General features: G+C 63.3%; 2 non-coding genes across 2 annotated transcripts; both read left to right on the top strand.

The window, feature by feature from the left end:
- Positions 1-501: 501 nt before the first annotated feature.
- Positions 502-620, top strand: LOC131872210 (5S ribosomal RNA). Its single transcript, XR_009370387.1, has one exon. It is a non-coding gene; the product is annotated as a 5S ribosomal RNA (ribosomal RNA).
- Positions 621-8,437: 7,817 nt separating this feature from the next.
- Positions 8,438-8,556, top strand: LOC131872207 (5S ribosomal RNA). Its single transcript, XR_009370384.1, has one exon. It is a non-coding gene; the product is annotated as a 5S ribosomal RNA (ribosomal RNA).
- Positions 8,557-12,073: the final 3,517 nt, after the last annotated feature.

The following is a 12,073-nucleotide window of genomic DNA, read 5'->3' as shown; positions in this document are numbered from 1 at the left end:
TTTTTGTTCTCGTGGACCCATCATGGGTCTTGGAACGCATTTGTGGTCCTTGGGTCCCATTTTGCATCCCGAAACTTGTGTTTTGGTGCTTGATCCCTATTTTGGGTGCCCACCTTGCACCAAGTGCGCACCCGGGGCAAACCGAGCGCCTTGGTGCACCGGGGCAAGATCGAGCGTGCACCCGAGGCGCCCCGAACATGCACCAAGGTGCACTCGGCCCACATGTGAGCGCAGGTCGTTGCGCCCGAGGTGGTGTGTGGGCACCGCGTTGCAGACGGGACACTGCACGCACACGACGCCCCCTCCAGGTGCACGCACGTAGGCCGGGCCGGGTGCACACCCGACGCCCTAGCAAGGTGCGCGCACCCGGGCAGGGCTCACACTTGGCGAACGGGGCGCACTTCGCGAGGGAGGGTGTGCACCTCGACGGGGGTGGGTGGCCGGGGTGGATTCGCACGTGGGTCGCGGTTTGCTAAGTACACACTGCGACAAGCTCATAACGGGTGCGATCATACCAGCATTAGTGCACCGGATCCCATCAGAACTCCGCAGTTAAGCGCGCTTGGGCCGGAGTAGTACTGGGATGGGTGACCTCCCGGGAAGTCCCGGTGTTGCACCCTTTTTTAGTTTTTCGCCGGGCGTCGCAATGCTATTTGAATAAACCTTTTGCCCGTTTGCGTTCTCGTCGGGGCCGGGCCGAGCCGGGGTGCGCTGCCCGCACTACCGCGCGCGCGGGGGCGACACCGAGCGCGCACCCGAGGCACCCCGAGCACACAGGCCACGGTGCAACCCGGGCGTTGTGCGCGCACCCCGGTGCGCCCGAGGTGCTGCGCGCGCACCCAGGTGAAATCGGTGTGCACCTCGGCCAGTGCGCGCTCGGTCGAGTCGCGCACGTTGGCCAAGGTGCACGGTGATGTTTCTTACTCTAAGGTTCCGCACCAGACGCCCGGGACAGGTGAGCGAAGCTGGGCGGGGCCGGGTGCGCGGCCGGGGCAGGTGCACGCAGCTGGAGAGAGCTTTGGAGCACACTTCGGAGCGCACCAATGATGCGCTCCATTCAAAAGTTTCCTGAAAAGGCAAAAAAAGTTGAGATTATAGAATTTCCCACTTGAGAGATTGTAAAAAAAAAAAATTTAAAATGAAGGAAACGCGGGTGCCAAGGTGTGCGCAGCCCAGCCAAGGTGTGCGCACCAAGGCGCCCACCCTGGCGAAGGTGCACGCAAGGTGCGCACCCGAGGCAAACCGGACAATTAACCCAACTTTCGACTTCGCGCGCACCTTGGAGCGCACTTCGGAGCGCTCCTTGGTGCGCACCAATCTTGGGCACCTCGGAGTGCACCATGGCGCCCACCAAGGTGCGCACCCGGGGCAAACCGAGCTCCGACTTCGTGCGCACCTTGGAGCGCACGAAAGGTGCGCACCATGGCGCCCACCAAGGTGCGCAGCCCAGCCAAGGCGTGCGCATCAAGGTGCGCACCCTGGCGAAGGTGCGCACCCGGGGCAAACCGAGCTCCGACTTCGTGCGCACCTTGGAGCGCACAAAAGGTGCGCAACCCAGCCAAGGTGTGCGCACCCCGGTCAAACCGAGCTCCGAATCGTGCGCACCAGAGGTGCACGCCATCGTGCGCACCTTGGAGCACACTTCGGAGCCCTCCTTGGTGCGCGCCGATGTTGCGCACCTCGGAGCGCACCCGGGGAAAACAATGCAATTAACCCGACTTTCGACTTCGTGGGCACCTCGGAGCGCTCTCGGGTTCGCACCTCGGAGCACACCGAGGTGCGCACCTTTGATGCGCTGCCTTCACCAATTTCCAGAAAAGGCAAGAAAACATTGAGAAGGTGTGCGCACCGAGGTGCCCACCCTGGCGAAGGTGCACGCGAGGTGCGCACCCGGGGCAAACCGGGCTCCGACTTCGTGCACGCCGCACCTTGGAGCACACTTCGGAGCGCTCCTTGGTGCGCACCAGGGCGCGCAACCCAGCCGAGGTGCCCACCCCGGCGAAGGTGCACGCGAGGTGCGCACCCGGGGCAAACCGGGCTCCGACTTCGTGCACGCCATGGTGCCCACCGCGGCGAAGGTGCACGCGAGGTGCGCACCCGGGGCAAACCGGGCTCCGACTTCGTGCACGCCGCACCTTGGAGCACACTTCGGAGCGCTCCTTGGTGCGCACCATGGTGCCCACCAGGGCGCGCAACCCCGCCGAAGGTGCACGCGAGGTGCGCACCCGGGGCAAACCGGGCTCCGACTTCGTGCACGCCGCACCTTGGAGCACACTTCGGAGCGCTCCTTGGTGCGCACCATGGTGCCCACCAGGGCGCGCAACCCCGCCGAAGGTGCACGCGAGGTGCGCACCCGGGGCAAACCGGGCTCCGACTTCGTGCACGCCATGGTGCGCACCGCGGCGAAGGTGCGCACCCGGGGCAAACCGGGCTCCGACTTCGTGCACGCCGCACCTTGGAGCACACTTCGGAGCGCTCCTTGGTGCGCACCAGGGCGCGCAACCCAGCCGAGGTGCCCACCCCGGCGAAGGTGCACGCGAGGTGCGTACCCGGGGCAAACCGGGCTCCGACTTCGTGCACGCCGCACCTTGGAGCACACTTCGGAGCGCTCCTTGGTGCGCACCATGGTGCCCACCAGGCCGCGCAACCCAGCCAAGGTGTGCGCACCAAGGTGCACGCGAGGTGCGCACCCGGGGCAAACCGGGGTCCGACTTCGTGCACGCCGCACCTTGGAGCACACATCGGGGCGCTCCCGGGTTCGCACCGGCGTTGCGCACCGTGGTGGGCACCTCGGAGCACACCAAGGTGGGCAGCGAGGTGCGCACCTTTGATGCGATGCCTTCACTAATTTCCATAAAAGGCAAAAAAAAAACGAGATTTTAAAATTTCCGTTTTGAAAGATAGTGAGAAAAAGGGAATGCTGGTGCCATCTTGAGCCCGCCCTGGTGCGCAGCCCAGCCAAGGTGTGCGCACCAAGGTGCCCACCCTGGCGAAGGTGCGCGCCCGGGCAATTAATCCAACTTCCAACTTCGCGCGCGCCAGGGTGGGAGCGCACCCAACAACCGGGCCTGGGAAGAGCCAATGCGAGAAACCCCACCAAACGCTCTGACAAAAAAAGAGGGGGCGCTCCAGTAACCCCGCTTCGGAGCGCACCCTGGGCAAACCCAGCCAAGGTGCCCACCCCGGCCAAGGTGCAGGCGAGGTGCGCACCCGGGGCAAACCGGGCTCCGACAACGTGCACGCCGCACCTTGGAGCACACTTCGTAGCGCTCCCGGGTGCGCACCTCAGAGCACACCAAGGTGGGCAGCGAGGTGCGCACCTTTGATGCGCTGCCTTCACTAATTTCCAGAAAAGGCAAAAAAAAAAGGAGATTTTAAAATTTCCGTTTTGAAAGATAGTGAAAAAAACGGAACGCGCGTGCCATCTTGAGCCCGCCCTGGTGCGCAGCCCAGGTAAGGTGCCCACCCTGGCAAAGGTGCGCACCCGGGCAATTAACCCTACTTCCGACTTCGTGCGCGCCAGGGTGGCAACCGGGCCTCGGAAGAGCCAATGCGAGAAACCCCACCAAACGCTCCGACAAAAAAAGAGGCGGCGCTCCAATAACCCCGCTTCGGAGCGCAGCCGGGGCAAACCCAGCCAAGGTGCCCACCCCGACGAAGGTGCACGCGAGGTGCGCACCCGGGGCAAACCGGGCTCCGACAACGTGCACGCAGCACCTTGGAGCACACTTCGAAGCACTCCCGGGTGCCCACCGGCGTTGCGCACCGTGGTGGGCAGCGAGGTGCGCACCTTTGATGCGCTGCCTTCACTAATTTCCAGAAAAAGGCAAAAAAAAATGAGATTTTAAAATTTCCGTTTTGAAAGATAGTGAAAAAAAAGGAACGCGGGTGCCATCTTGAGCCCGCCCTGGTGCGCAGCCCAGGCAAGGCATGCGCACCAAGGTGCCCACCCGAGGTGCACACCCGGGGCAAACCGGGCTCCGACTTCGTGCAGGCCGCACCTTGGAGCACACTTCGGAGCGCTCCTTGGTGCGCACCATGGTGCCCACCAGGGCGCGCAACCCAGCCAAGGTCTGCACACCAAGGTGCCCACCCCGGCGAAGGTGCACGCGAGGTGCGCACCCGGGGCAAACCGGGCTCCGACTTCGTGCACGCCATGGTGCCCACCGCGGCGAAGGTGCACGCGAGGTGCGCACCCGGGGCAAACCGGGCTCCGACTTCGTGCACGCCGCACCTTGGAGCACACTTCGGAGCGCTCCTTGGTGCGCACCATGGTGCCCACCAGGGCGCGCAACCCAGCCAAGGTGTGCGCACCAAGGTGCACGCGAGGTGCGCACCCGGGGCAAACCGGGGTCCGACTTCGTGCACGCCGCACCTTGGAGCACACATCGGAGCGCTCCCAGGTTCGCACCAGCGTTGCGCACCTTTGATGCGCTGCCTTCACTAATTTCAAGAAAAGGCAAAAAAAAACGAGATTTTAAAATTTCCGTTCTGAAAGATAGTGAAAAAAACGGAACGCGGGTGCCATCTTGAGCCCTTCCTGGTGCGCAGCCCAGGCAAGTTGTGCGCACCAAGGTGCCCACCCTGGCGGAGGTGCGCGCCCGGGGCAATCCGGGCTCCGACTTCGTGCACTGCATGGTGCCCACCAAGGCGCGCAACCCAGCCAAGGTGCCCACCGCAGCGAAGGTGCACGCGAGGTGCGCACCCGAGGTGCACACCCGGGGCAAACCGGGCTCCGACTTCGTGCACGCCGCACCTTGGAGCACACTTCAGAGCGCTCCTTGGTGCGCACCAGGGCGCGCAACCCAGCCGAGGTGCCCACCCCGGCGAAGGTGCACGCGAGGTGTGCACCCGGGGCAAACCGGGCTCCGACTTCGTGCACGCCATGGTGCCCACCGCGGCGAAGGTGCGCACCCGGGGCAAACCGGGCTCCGACTTCGTGCACGCCGCACCTTGGAGCACACTTCGGAGCGCTCCTTGGTGCGCACCATGGTGCCCACCAGGCCGCGCAACCCAGCCAAGGTGTGCGCACCAAGGTGCACGCGAGGTGCGCACCCGGGGCAAACCGGGGTCCGACTTCGTGCACGCCGCACCTTGGAGCACACATCGGGGCGCTCCCGGGTTCGCACCGGCGTTGCGCACCGTGGTGGGCACCTCGGAGCACACCAAGGTGGGCAGCGAGGTGCGCACCTTTGATGCGATGCCTTCACTAATTTCCATAAAAGGCAAAAAAAAAACGAGATTTTAAAATTTCCGTTTTGAAAGATAGTGAGAAAAAGGGAATGCTGGTGCCATCTTGAGCCCGCCCTGGTGCGCAGCCCAGCCAAGGTTTGCGCACCAAGGTGCCCACCCTGGCGAAGGTGCGCGCCCGGGCAATTAACCCAACTTCCAACTTCGCGCGCGCCAGGGTGGGAGCGCACCCAACAACCGGGCCTGGGAAGAGCCAATGCGAGAAACCCCACCAAACTCTCTGACAAAAAAAGAGGGGGCGCTCCAGTAACCCCGCTTCGGAGCGCACCCTGGGCAAACCCAGCCAAGGTGCCCACCCCGGCCAAGGTGCAGGCGAGGTGCGCACCCGGGGCAAACCGGGCTCCGACAACGTGCACGCCGCACCTTGGAGCACACTTCGTAGCGCTCCCGGGTGCGCACCTCAGAGCACACCAAGGTGGGCAGCGAGGTGCGCACCTTTGATGCGCTGCCTTCACTAATTTCCAGAAAAGGCAAAAAAAAAAGGAGATTTTAAAATTTCCGTTTTGAAAGATAGTGAAAAAAACGGAACGCGCGTGCCATCTTGAGCCCGCCCTGGTGCGCAGCCCAGGTAAGGTGCCACCCTGGCAAAGGTGCGCACCCGGGCAATTAACCCTACTTCCGACTTCGTGCGCGCCAGGGTGGCAACCGGGCCTCGGAAGAGCCAATGCGAGAAACCCCACCAAACGCTCCGACAAAAAAAGAGGCGGCGCTCCAATAACCCCGCTTCGGAGCGCAGCCGGGGCAAACCAAGCCAAGGTGCCCACCCCGACGAAGGTGCACGCGAGGTGCGCACCCGGGGCAAACCGGGCTCCGACAACGTGCACGCAGCACCTTGGAGCACACTTCGAAGCACTCCCGGGTGCCCACCGGCGTTGCGCACCGTGGTGGGCAGCGAGGTGCGCACCTTTGATGCGCTGCCTTCACTAATTTCCAGAAAAAGGCAAAAAAAAATGAGATTTTAAAATTTCCGTTTTGAAAGATAGTGAAAAAAAAGGAACGCGGGTGCCATCTTGAGCCCGCCCTGGTGCGCAGCCCAGGCAAGGCATGCGCACCAAGGTGCCCACCCGAGGTGCACACCCGGGGCAAACCGGGCTCCGACTTCGTGCAGGCCGCACCTTGGAGCACACTTCGGAGCGCTCCTTGGTGCGCACCATGGTGCCCACCAGGGCGCACCCGAGGCAAACCGGGCTCCGACTTCGTGCACGCCGCACCTTGGAGCACACATCGGAGCGCTCCCAGGTTCGCACCAGCGTTGCGCACCTTTGATGCGCTGCCTTCACTAATTTCCAGAAAAGGCAAAAAAAAACGATATTTTAAAATTTCCGTTCTGAAAGATAGTGAAAAAAACGGAACGCGGGTGCCATCTTGAGCCCTTCCTGATGCGCAGCCCAGGCAAGTTGTGCGCACCAAGGTGCCCACCCTGGCGGAGGTGCGCGCCCGGGGCAAACCGGGCTCCGACTTCGTGCACTGCATGGTGCCCACCAAGGCGCGCAACCCAGCCAAGGTGCCCACCGCAGCGAAGGTGCACGCGAGGTGCGCACCCGAGGTGCACACCCGGGGCAAACCGGGCTCCGACTTCGTGCACGCCGCACCTTGGAGCACACTTCAGAGCGCTCCTTGGTACGCACCAGGGCGCGCAACCCAGCCAAGGTGCTCACCCCGGCGAAGGTGCACGCGAGGTGCGCACCCGGGGCAAACCGGGCTCGGACTTCGTGCACGCCGCACCTTGGAGCACACATCGGAGCGCTCCCGGGTTCGCACCAGCATTGCGCACCTTTGATGCGCTGCCTTCACTAATTTCCAGAAAAGGCAAAAAAAAGAAAAAAATGAGATTTTAAAATTTCCGTTTTGAAAGATAGTGAAAAAAACGGAACGCGGGTGCCATCTTGAGCCCGCCCTGGTGTGCAGCCCAGGCAAGTTGTGCGCACCAAGGCACCCACCCTGGCCAAGGTGGGTCACGGGGTGGGTCCTAGGGTGGGTAACGGGGTGGGTACTAAGGTGCGTGCCAAGGTGGGTCATAGGGTGGGTGCCAAGGTGGGCACCAGGGTGGGTGTGCACCAACCCTAGCCAGGGTAGGTCACGGGGTGGTTGTCGGGGTGGGCGTCAAGGAGCCAAGGTGGGTGGCAAGTAGCCAAGTTGCGTGCCAAGGTGGGTGTCGGGGTGGGTGCCAAGGATCCAAGGTGGGTGCCAAGGAACCAAGGTGGGTGTCTGGGTGGGTGCCGAGGTGGGAGCCAGGGTGGGTCCCAAGGTGAGTGCAAAGGTGGGTGCCAGGGTCAAGGTGAGTGCCAATGTGGGTTCCAAGGTGCCAGGGTCAGGGTGAGTGCCAATGTGGGTTCAAAGGTGCTAAGTTGGGTGCGAGGTTGGGTGCGAGGGTGGGTGGGTGCCAAGGTGTGCTAGGTGGAAGCCCGGGTGGGTCGGCATCCCATGGGTGTCGAGTTGGGTGCCTGATGGGTGCTTCTTGTCAAGTTTTAGTCGTCGGGACTCATTTCGAGCCTTAGAGGTCGTTTCTTGTCCGGTTGCCCTGTCTTCGACCTGGGAACCCAATTTTGGTCCTCGGGTCCCATTTTTTTTTGTCTCGCATCCCACTTTTGGCCTGTGGCCTTTTCGGGGTCGATTCTCGTTTTGGGCATCAGAGCATGTTTCTTCTCCTAAAACCCAATATTTGTTTATTAAGTCTCGGAACACATTTTTGTTCTCGTGGACCCATCATGGGTCTTGGAACGCATTTGTGGTCCTTGGGTCCCATTTTGCATCCCGAAACTTGTGTTTTGGTGCTTGATCCCTATTTTGGGTGCCCACCTTGCACCAAGTGCGCACCCGGGGCAAACCGAGCGCCTTGGTGCACCGGGGCAAGATCGAGCGTGCACCCGAGGCGCCCCGAACATGCACCAAGGTGCACTCGGCCCACATGTGAGCGCAGGTCGTTGCGCCCGAGGTGGTGTGTGGGCACCGCGTTGCAGACGGGACACTGCACGCACACGACGCCCCCTACAGGTGCACGCACGTAGGCCGGGCCGGGTGCACACCCGACGCCCTAGCAAGGTGCGCGCACCCGGGCAGGGCTCACACTTGGCGAACGGGGCGCACTTCGCGAGGGAGGGTGTGCACCTCGACGGGGGTGGGTGGCCGGGGTGGATTCGCACGTGGGTCGCGGTTTGCTAAGTACACACTGCGACAAGCTCATAACGGGTGCGATCATACCAGCGTTAGTGCACCGGATCCCATCAGAACTCCGCAGTTAAGCGCGCTTGGGCCGGAGTAGTACTGGGATGGGTGACCTCCCGGGAAGTCCCGGTGTTGCACCCTTTTTTAGTTTTTCGCCGGGCATCGCAATGCTATTTGAATAAACCTTTTGCCCGTTTGCGTTCTCGTCGGGGCCGGGCCGGGCCGGGGTGCGCTGCCCGCACTACCGCGCGCGCGGGGGCGACACCGAGCGCGCACCCGAGGCGCCCCGAGCACACAGGCCACGGTGCAACCCGGGCGTTGTGCGCGCACCCCGGTGCGCCCGAGGTGCTGCGCGCGCACCCAGGTGAAATCGGTGTGCACCTCGGCCAGTGCGCGCTCGGTCGAGTCGTGCACGTTGGCCAAGGTGCACGGTGATGTTTCTTACTCTAAGGTTCCGCACCAGACGCCCGGGACAGGTGAGCGAAGCTGGGCGGGGCCGGGTGCGCGGCCGGGGCAGGTGCACGCAGCTGGAGAGAGCTTTGGAGCACACTTCGGAGCGCACCAATGATGCGCTCCATTCAAAAGTTTCCTGAAAAGGCAAAAAAAGTTGAGATTATAGAATTTCCCACTTGAGAGATTGTAAAAAAAAAAAATTTAAAATGAAGGAAACGCGGGTGCCAAGGTGTGCGCAGCCCAGCCAAGGTGTGCGCACCAAGGCGCCCACCCTGGCGAAGGTGCACGCAAGGTGCGCACCCGAGGCAAACCGGACAATTAACCCAACTTTCGACTTCGCGCGCACCTTGGAGCGCACTTCGGAGCGCTCCTTGGTGCGCACCAATCTTGGGCACCTCGGAGTGCACCATGGCGCCCACCAAGGTGCGCACCCGGGGCAAACCGAGCTCCGACTTCGTGCGCACCTTGGAGCGCACGAAAGGTGCGCACCATGGCGCCCACCAAGGTGCGCAGCCCAGCCAAGGCGTGCGCATCAAGGTGCGCACCCTGGCGAAGGTGCGCACCCGGGGCAAACCGAGCTCCGACTTCGTGCGCACCTTGGAGCGCACAAAAGGTGCGCAACCCAGCCAAGGTGTGCGCACCCCGGTCAAACCGAGCTCCGAATCGTGCGCACCAGAGGTGCACGCCATCGTGCGCACCTTGGAGCACACTTCGGAGCCCTCCTTGGTGCGCGCCGATGTTGCGCACCTCGGAGCGCACCCGGGGAAAACAATGCAATTAACCCGACTTTCGACTTCGTGGGCACCTCGGAGCGCTCTCGGGTTCGCACCTCGGAGCACACCGAGGTGCGCACCTTTGATGCGCTGCCTTCACCAATTTCCAGAAAAGGCAAGAAAACATTGAGAAGGTGTGCGCACCGAGGTGCCCACCCTGGCGAAGGTGCACGCGAGGTGCGCACCCGGGGCAAACCGGGCTCCGACTTCGTGCACGCCGCACCTTGGAGCACACTTCGGAGCGCTCCTTGGTGCGCACCAGGGCGCGCAACCCAGCCGAGGTGCCCACCCCGGCGAAGGTGCACGCGAGGTGCGCACCCGGGGCAAACCGGGCTCCGACTTCGTGCACGCCATGGTGCCCACCGCGGCGAAGGTGCACGCGAGGTGCGCACCCGGGGCAAACCGGGCTCCGACTTCGTGCACGCCGCACCTTGGAGCACACTTCGGAGCGCTCCTTGGTGCGCACCATGGTGCCCACCAGGGCGCGCAACCCCGCCGAAGGTGCACGCGAGGTGCGCACCCGGGGCAAACCGGGCTCCGACTTCGTGCACGCCGCACCTTGGAGCACACTTCGGAGCGCTCCTTGGTGCGCACCATGGTGCCCACCAGGGCGCGCAACCCCGCCGAAGGTGCACGCGAGGTGCGCACCCGGGGCAAACCGGGCTCCGACTTCGTGCACGCCGCACCTTGGAGCACACTTCGGAGCGCTCCTTGGTGCGCACCAGGGCGCGCAACCCAGCCGAGGTGCCCACCCCGGCGAAGGTGCGTACCCGGGGCAAACCGGGCTCCGACTTCGTGCACGCCGCACCTTGGAGCACACTTCGGAGCGCTCCTTGGTGCGCACCATGGTGCCCACCAGGCCGCGCAACCCAGCCAAGGTGTGCGCACCAAGGTGCACGCGAGGTGCGCACCCGGGGCAAACCGGGGTCCGACTTCGTGCACGCCGCACCTTGGAGCACACATCGGGGCGCTCCCGGGTTCGCACCGGCGTTGCGCACCGTGGTGGGCACCTCGGAGCACACCAAGGTGGGCAGCGAGGTGCGCACCTTTGATGCGATGCCTTCACTAATTTCCATAAAAGGCAAAAAAAAAACGAGATTTTAAAATTTCCGTTTTGAAAGATAGTGAGAAAAAGGGAATGCTGGTGCCATCTTGAGCCCGCCCTGGTGCGCAGCCCAGCCAAGGTGTGCGCACCAAGGTGCCCACCCTGGCGAAGGTGCGCGCCCGGGCAATTAACCCAACTTCCAACTTCGCGCGCGCCAGGGTGGGAGCGCACCCAACAACCGGGCCTGGGAAGAGCCAATGCGAGAAACCCCACCAAACGCTCTGACAAAAAAAGAGGGGGCGCTCCAGTAACCCCGCTTCGGAGCGCACCCTGGGCAAACCCAGCCAAGGTGCCCACCCCGGCCAAGGTGCAGGCGAGGTGCGCACCCGGGGCAAACCGGGCTCCGACAACGTGCACGCCGCACCTTGGAGCACACTTCGTAGCGCTCCCGGGTGCGCACCTCAGAGCACACCAAGGTGGGCAGCGAGGTGCGCACCTTTGATGCGCTGCCTTCACTAATTTCCAGAAAAGGCAAAAAAAAAAGGAGATTTTAAAATTTCCGTTTTGAAAGATAGTGAAAAAAACGGAACGCGCGTGCCATCTTGAGCCCGCCCTGGTGCGCAGCCCAGGTAAGGTGCCCACCCTGGCAAAGGTGCGCACCCGGGCAATTAACCCTACTTCCGACTTCGTGCGCGCCAGGGTGGCAACCGGGCCTCGGAAGAGCCAATGCGAGAAACCCCACCAAACGCTCCGACAAAAAAAGAGGCGGCGCTCCAATAACCCCGCTTCGGAGCGCAGCCGGGGCAAACCCAGCCAAGGTGCCCACCCCGACGAAGGTGCACGCGAGGTGCGCACCCGGGGCAAACCGGGCTCCGACAACGTGCACGCAGCACCTTGGAGCACACTTCGAAGCACTCCCGGGTGCCCACCGGCGTTGCGCACCGTGGTGGGCAGCGAGGTGCGCACCTTTGATGCGCTGCCTTCACTAATTTCCAGAAAAAGGCAAAAAAAAATGAGATTTTAAAATTTCCGTTTTGAAAGATAGTGAAAAAAAAGGAACGCGGGTGCCATCTTGAGCCCGCCCTGGTGCGCAGCCCAGGCAAGGCATGCGCACCAAGGTGCCCACCCGAGGTGCACACCCGGGGCAAACCGGGCTCCGACTTCGTGCAGGCCGCACCTTGGAGCACACTTCGGAGCGCTCCTTGGTGCGCACCATGGTGCCCACCAGGGCGCGCAACCCAGCCAAGGTCTGCACACCAAGGTGCCCACCCCGGCGAAGGTGCACGCGAGGTGCGCACCCGGGGCAAACCGGGCTCCGACTTCGTGCACGCCATGGTGCCCACCGCGGCGAAGGTGCACGCGAGGTGCGCACCCGGGGCAAACCGGG

The sequence above is a fragment of the Cryptomeria japonica genome, unplaced genomic scaffold (assembly GCF_030272615.1).
Source record: "Cryptomeria japonica unplaced genomic scaffold, Sugi_1.0 HiC_scaffold_533, whole genome shotgun sequence".
In the NCBI taxonomy this organism is placed as follows: Eukaryota; Viridiplantae; Streptophyta; class Pinopsida; order Cupressales; family Cupressaceae; genus Cryptomeria; species Cryptomeria japonica.
Note: the sequence above shows the minus strand (reverse complement) of the source record. Positions and strands in the feature narration are given on the sequence as shown.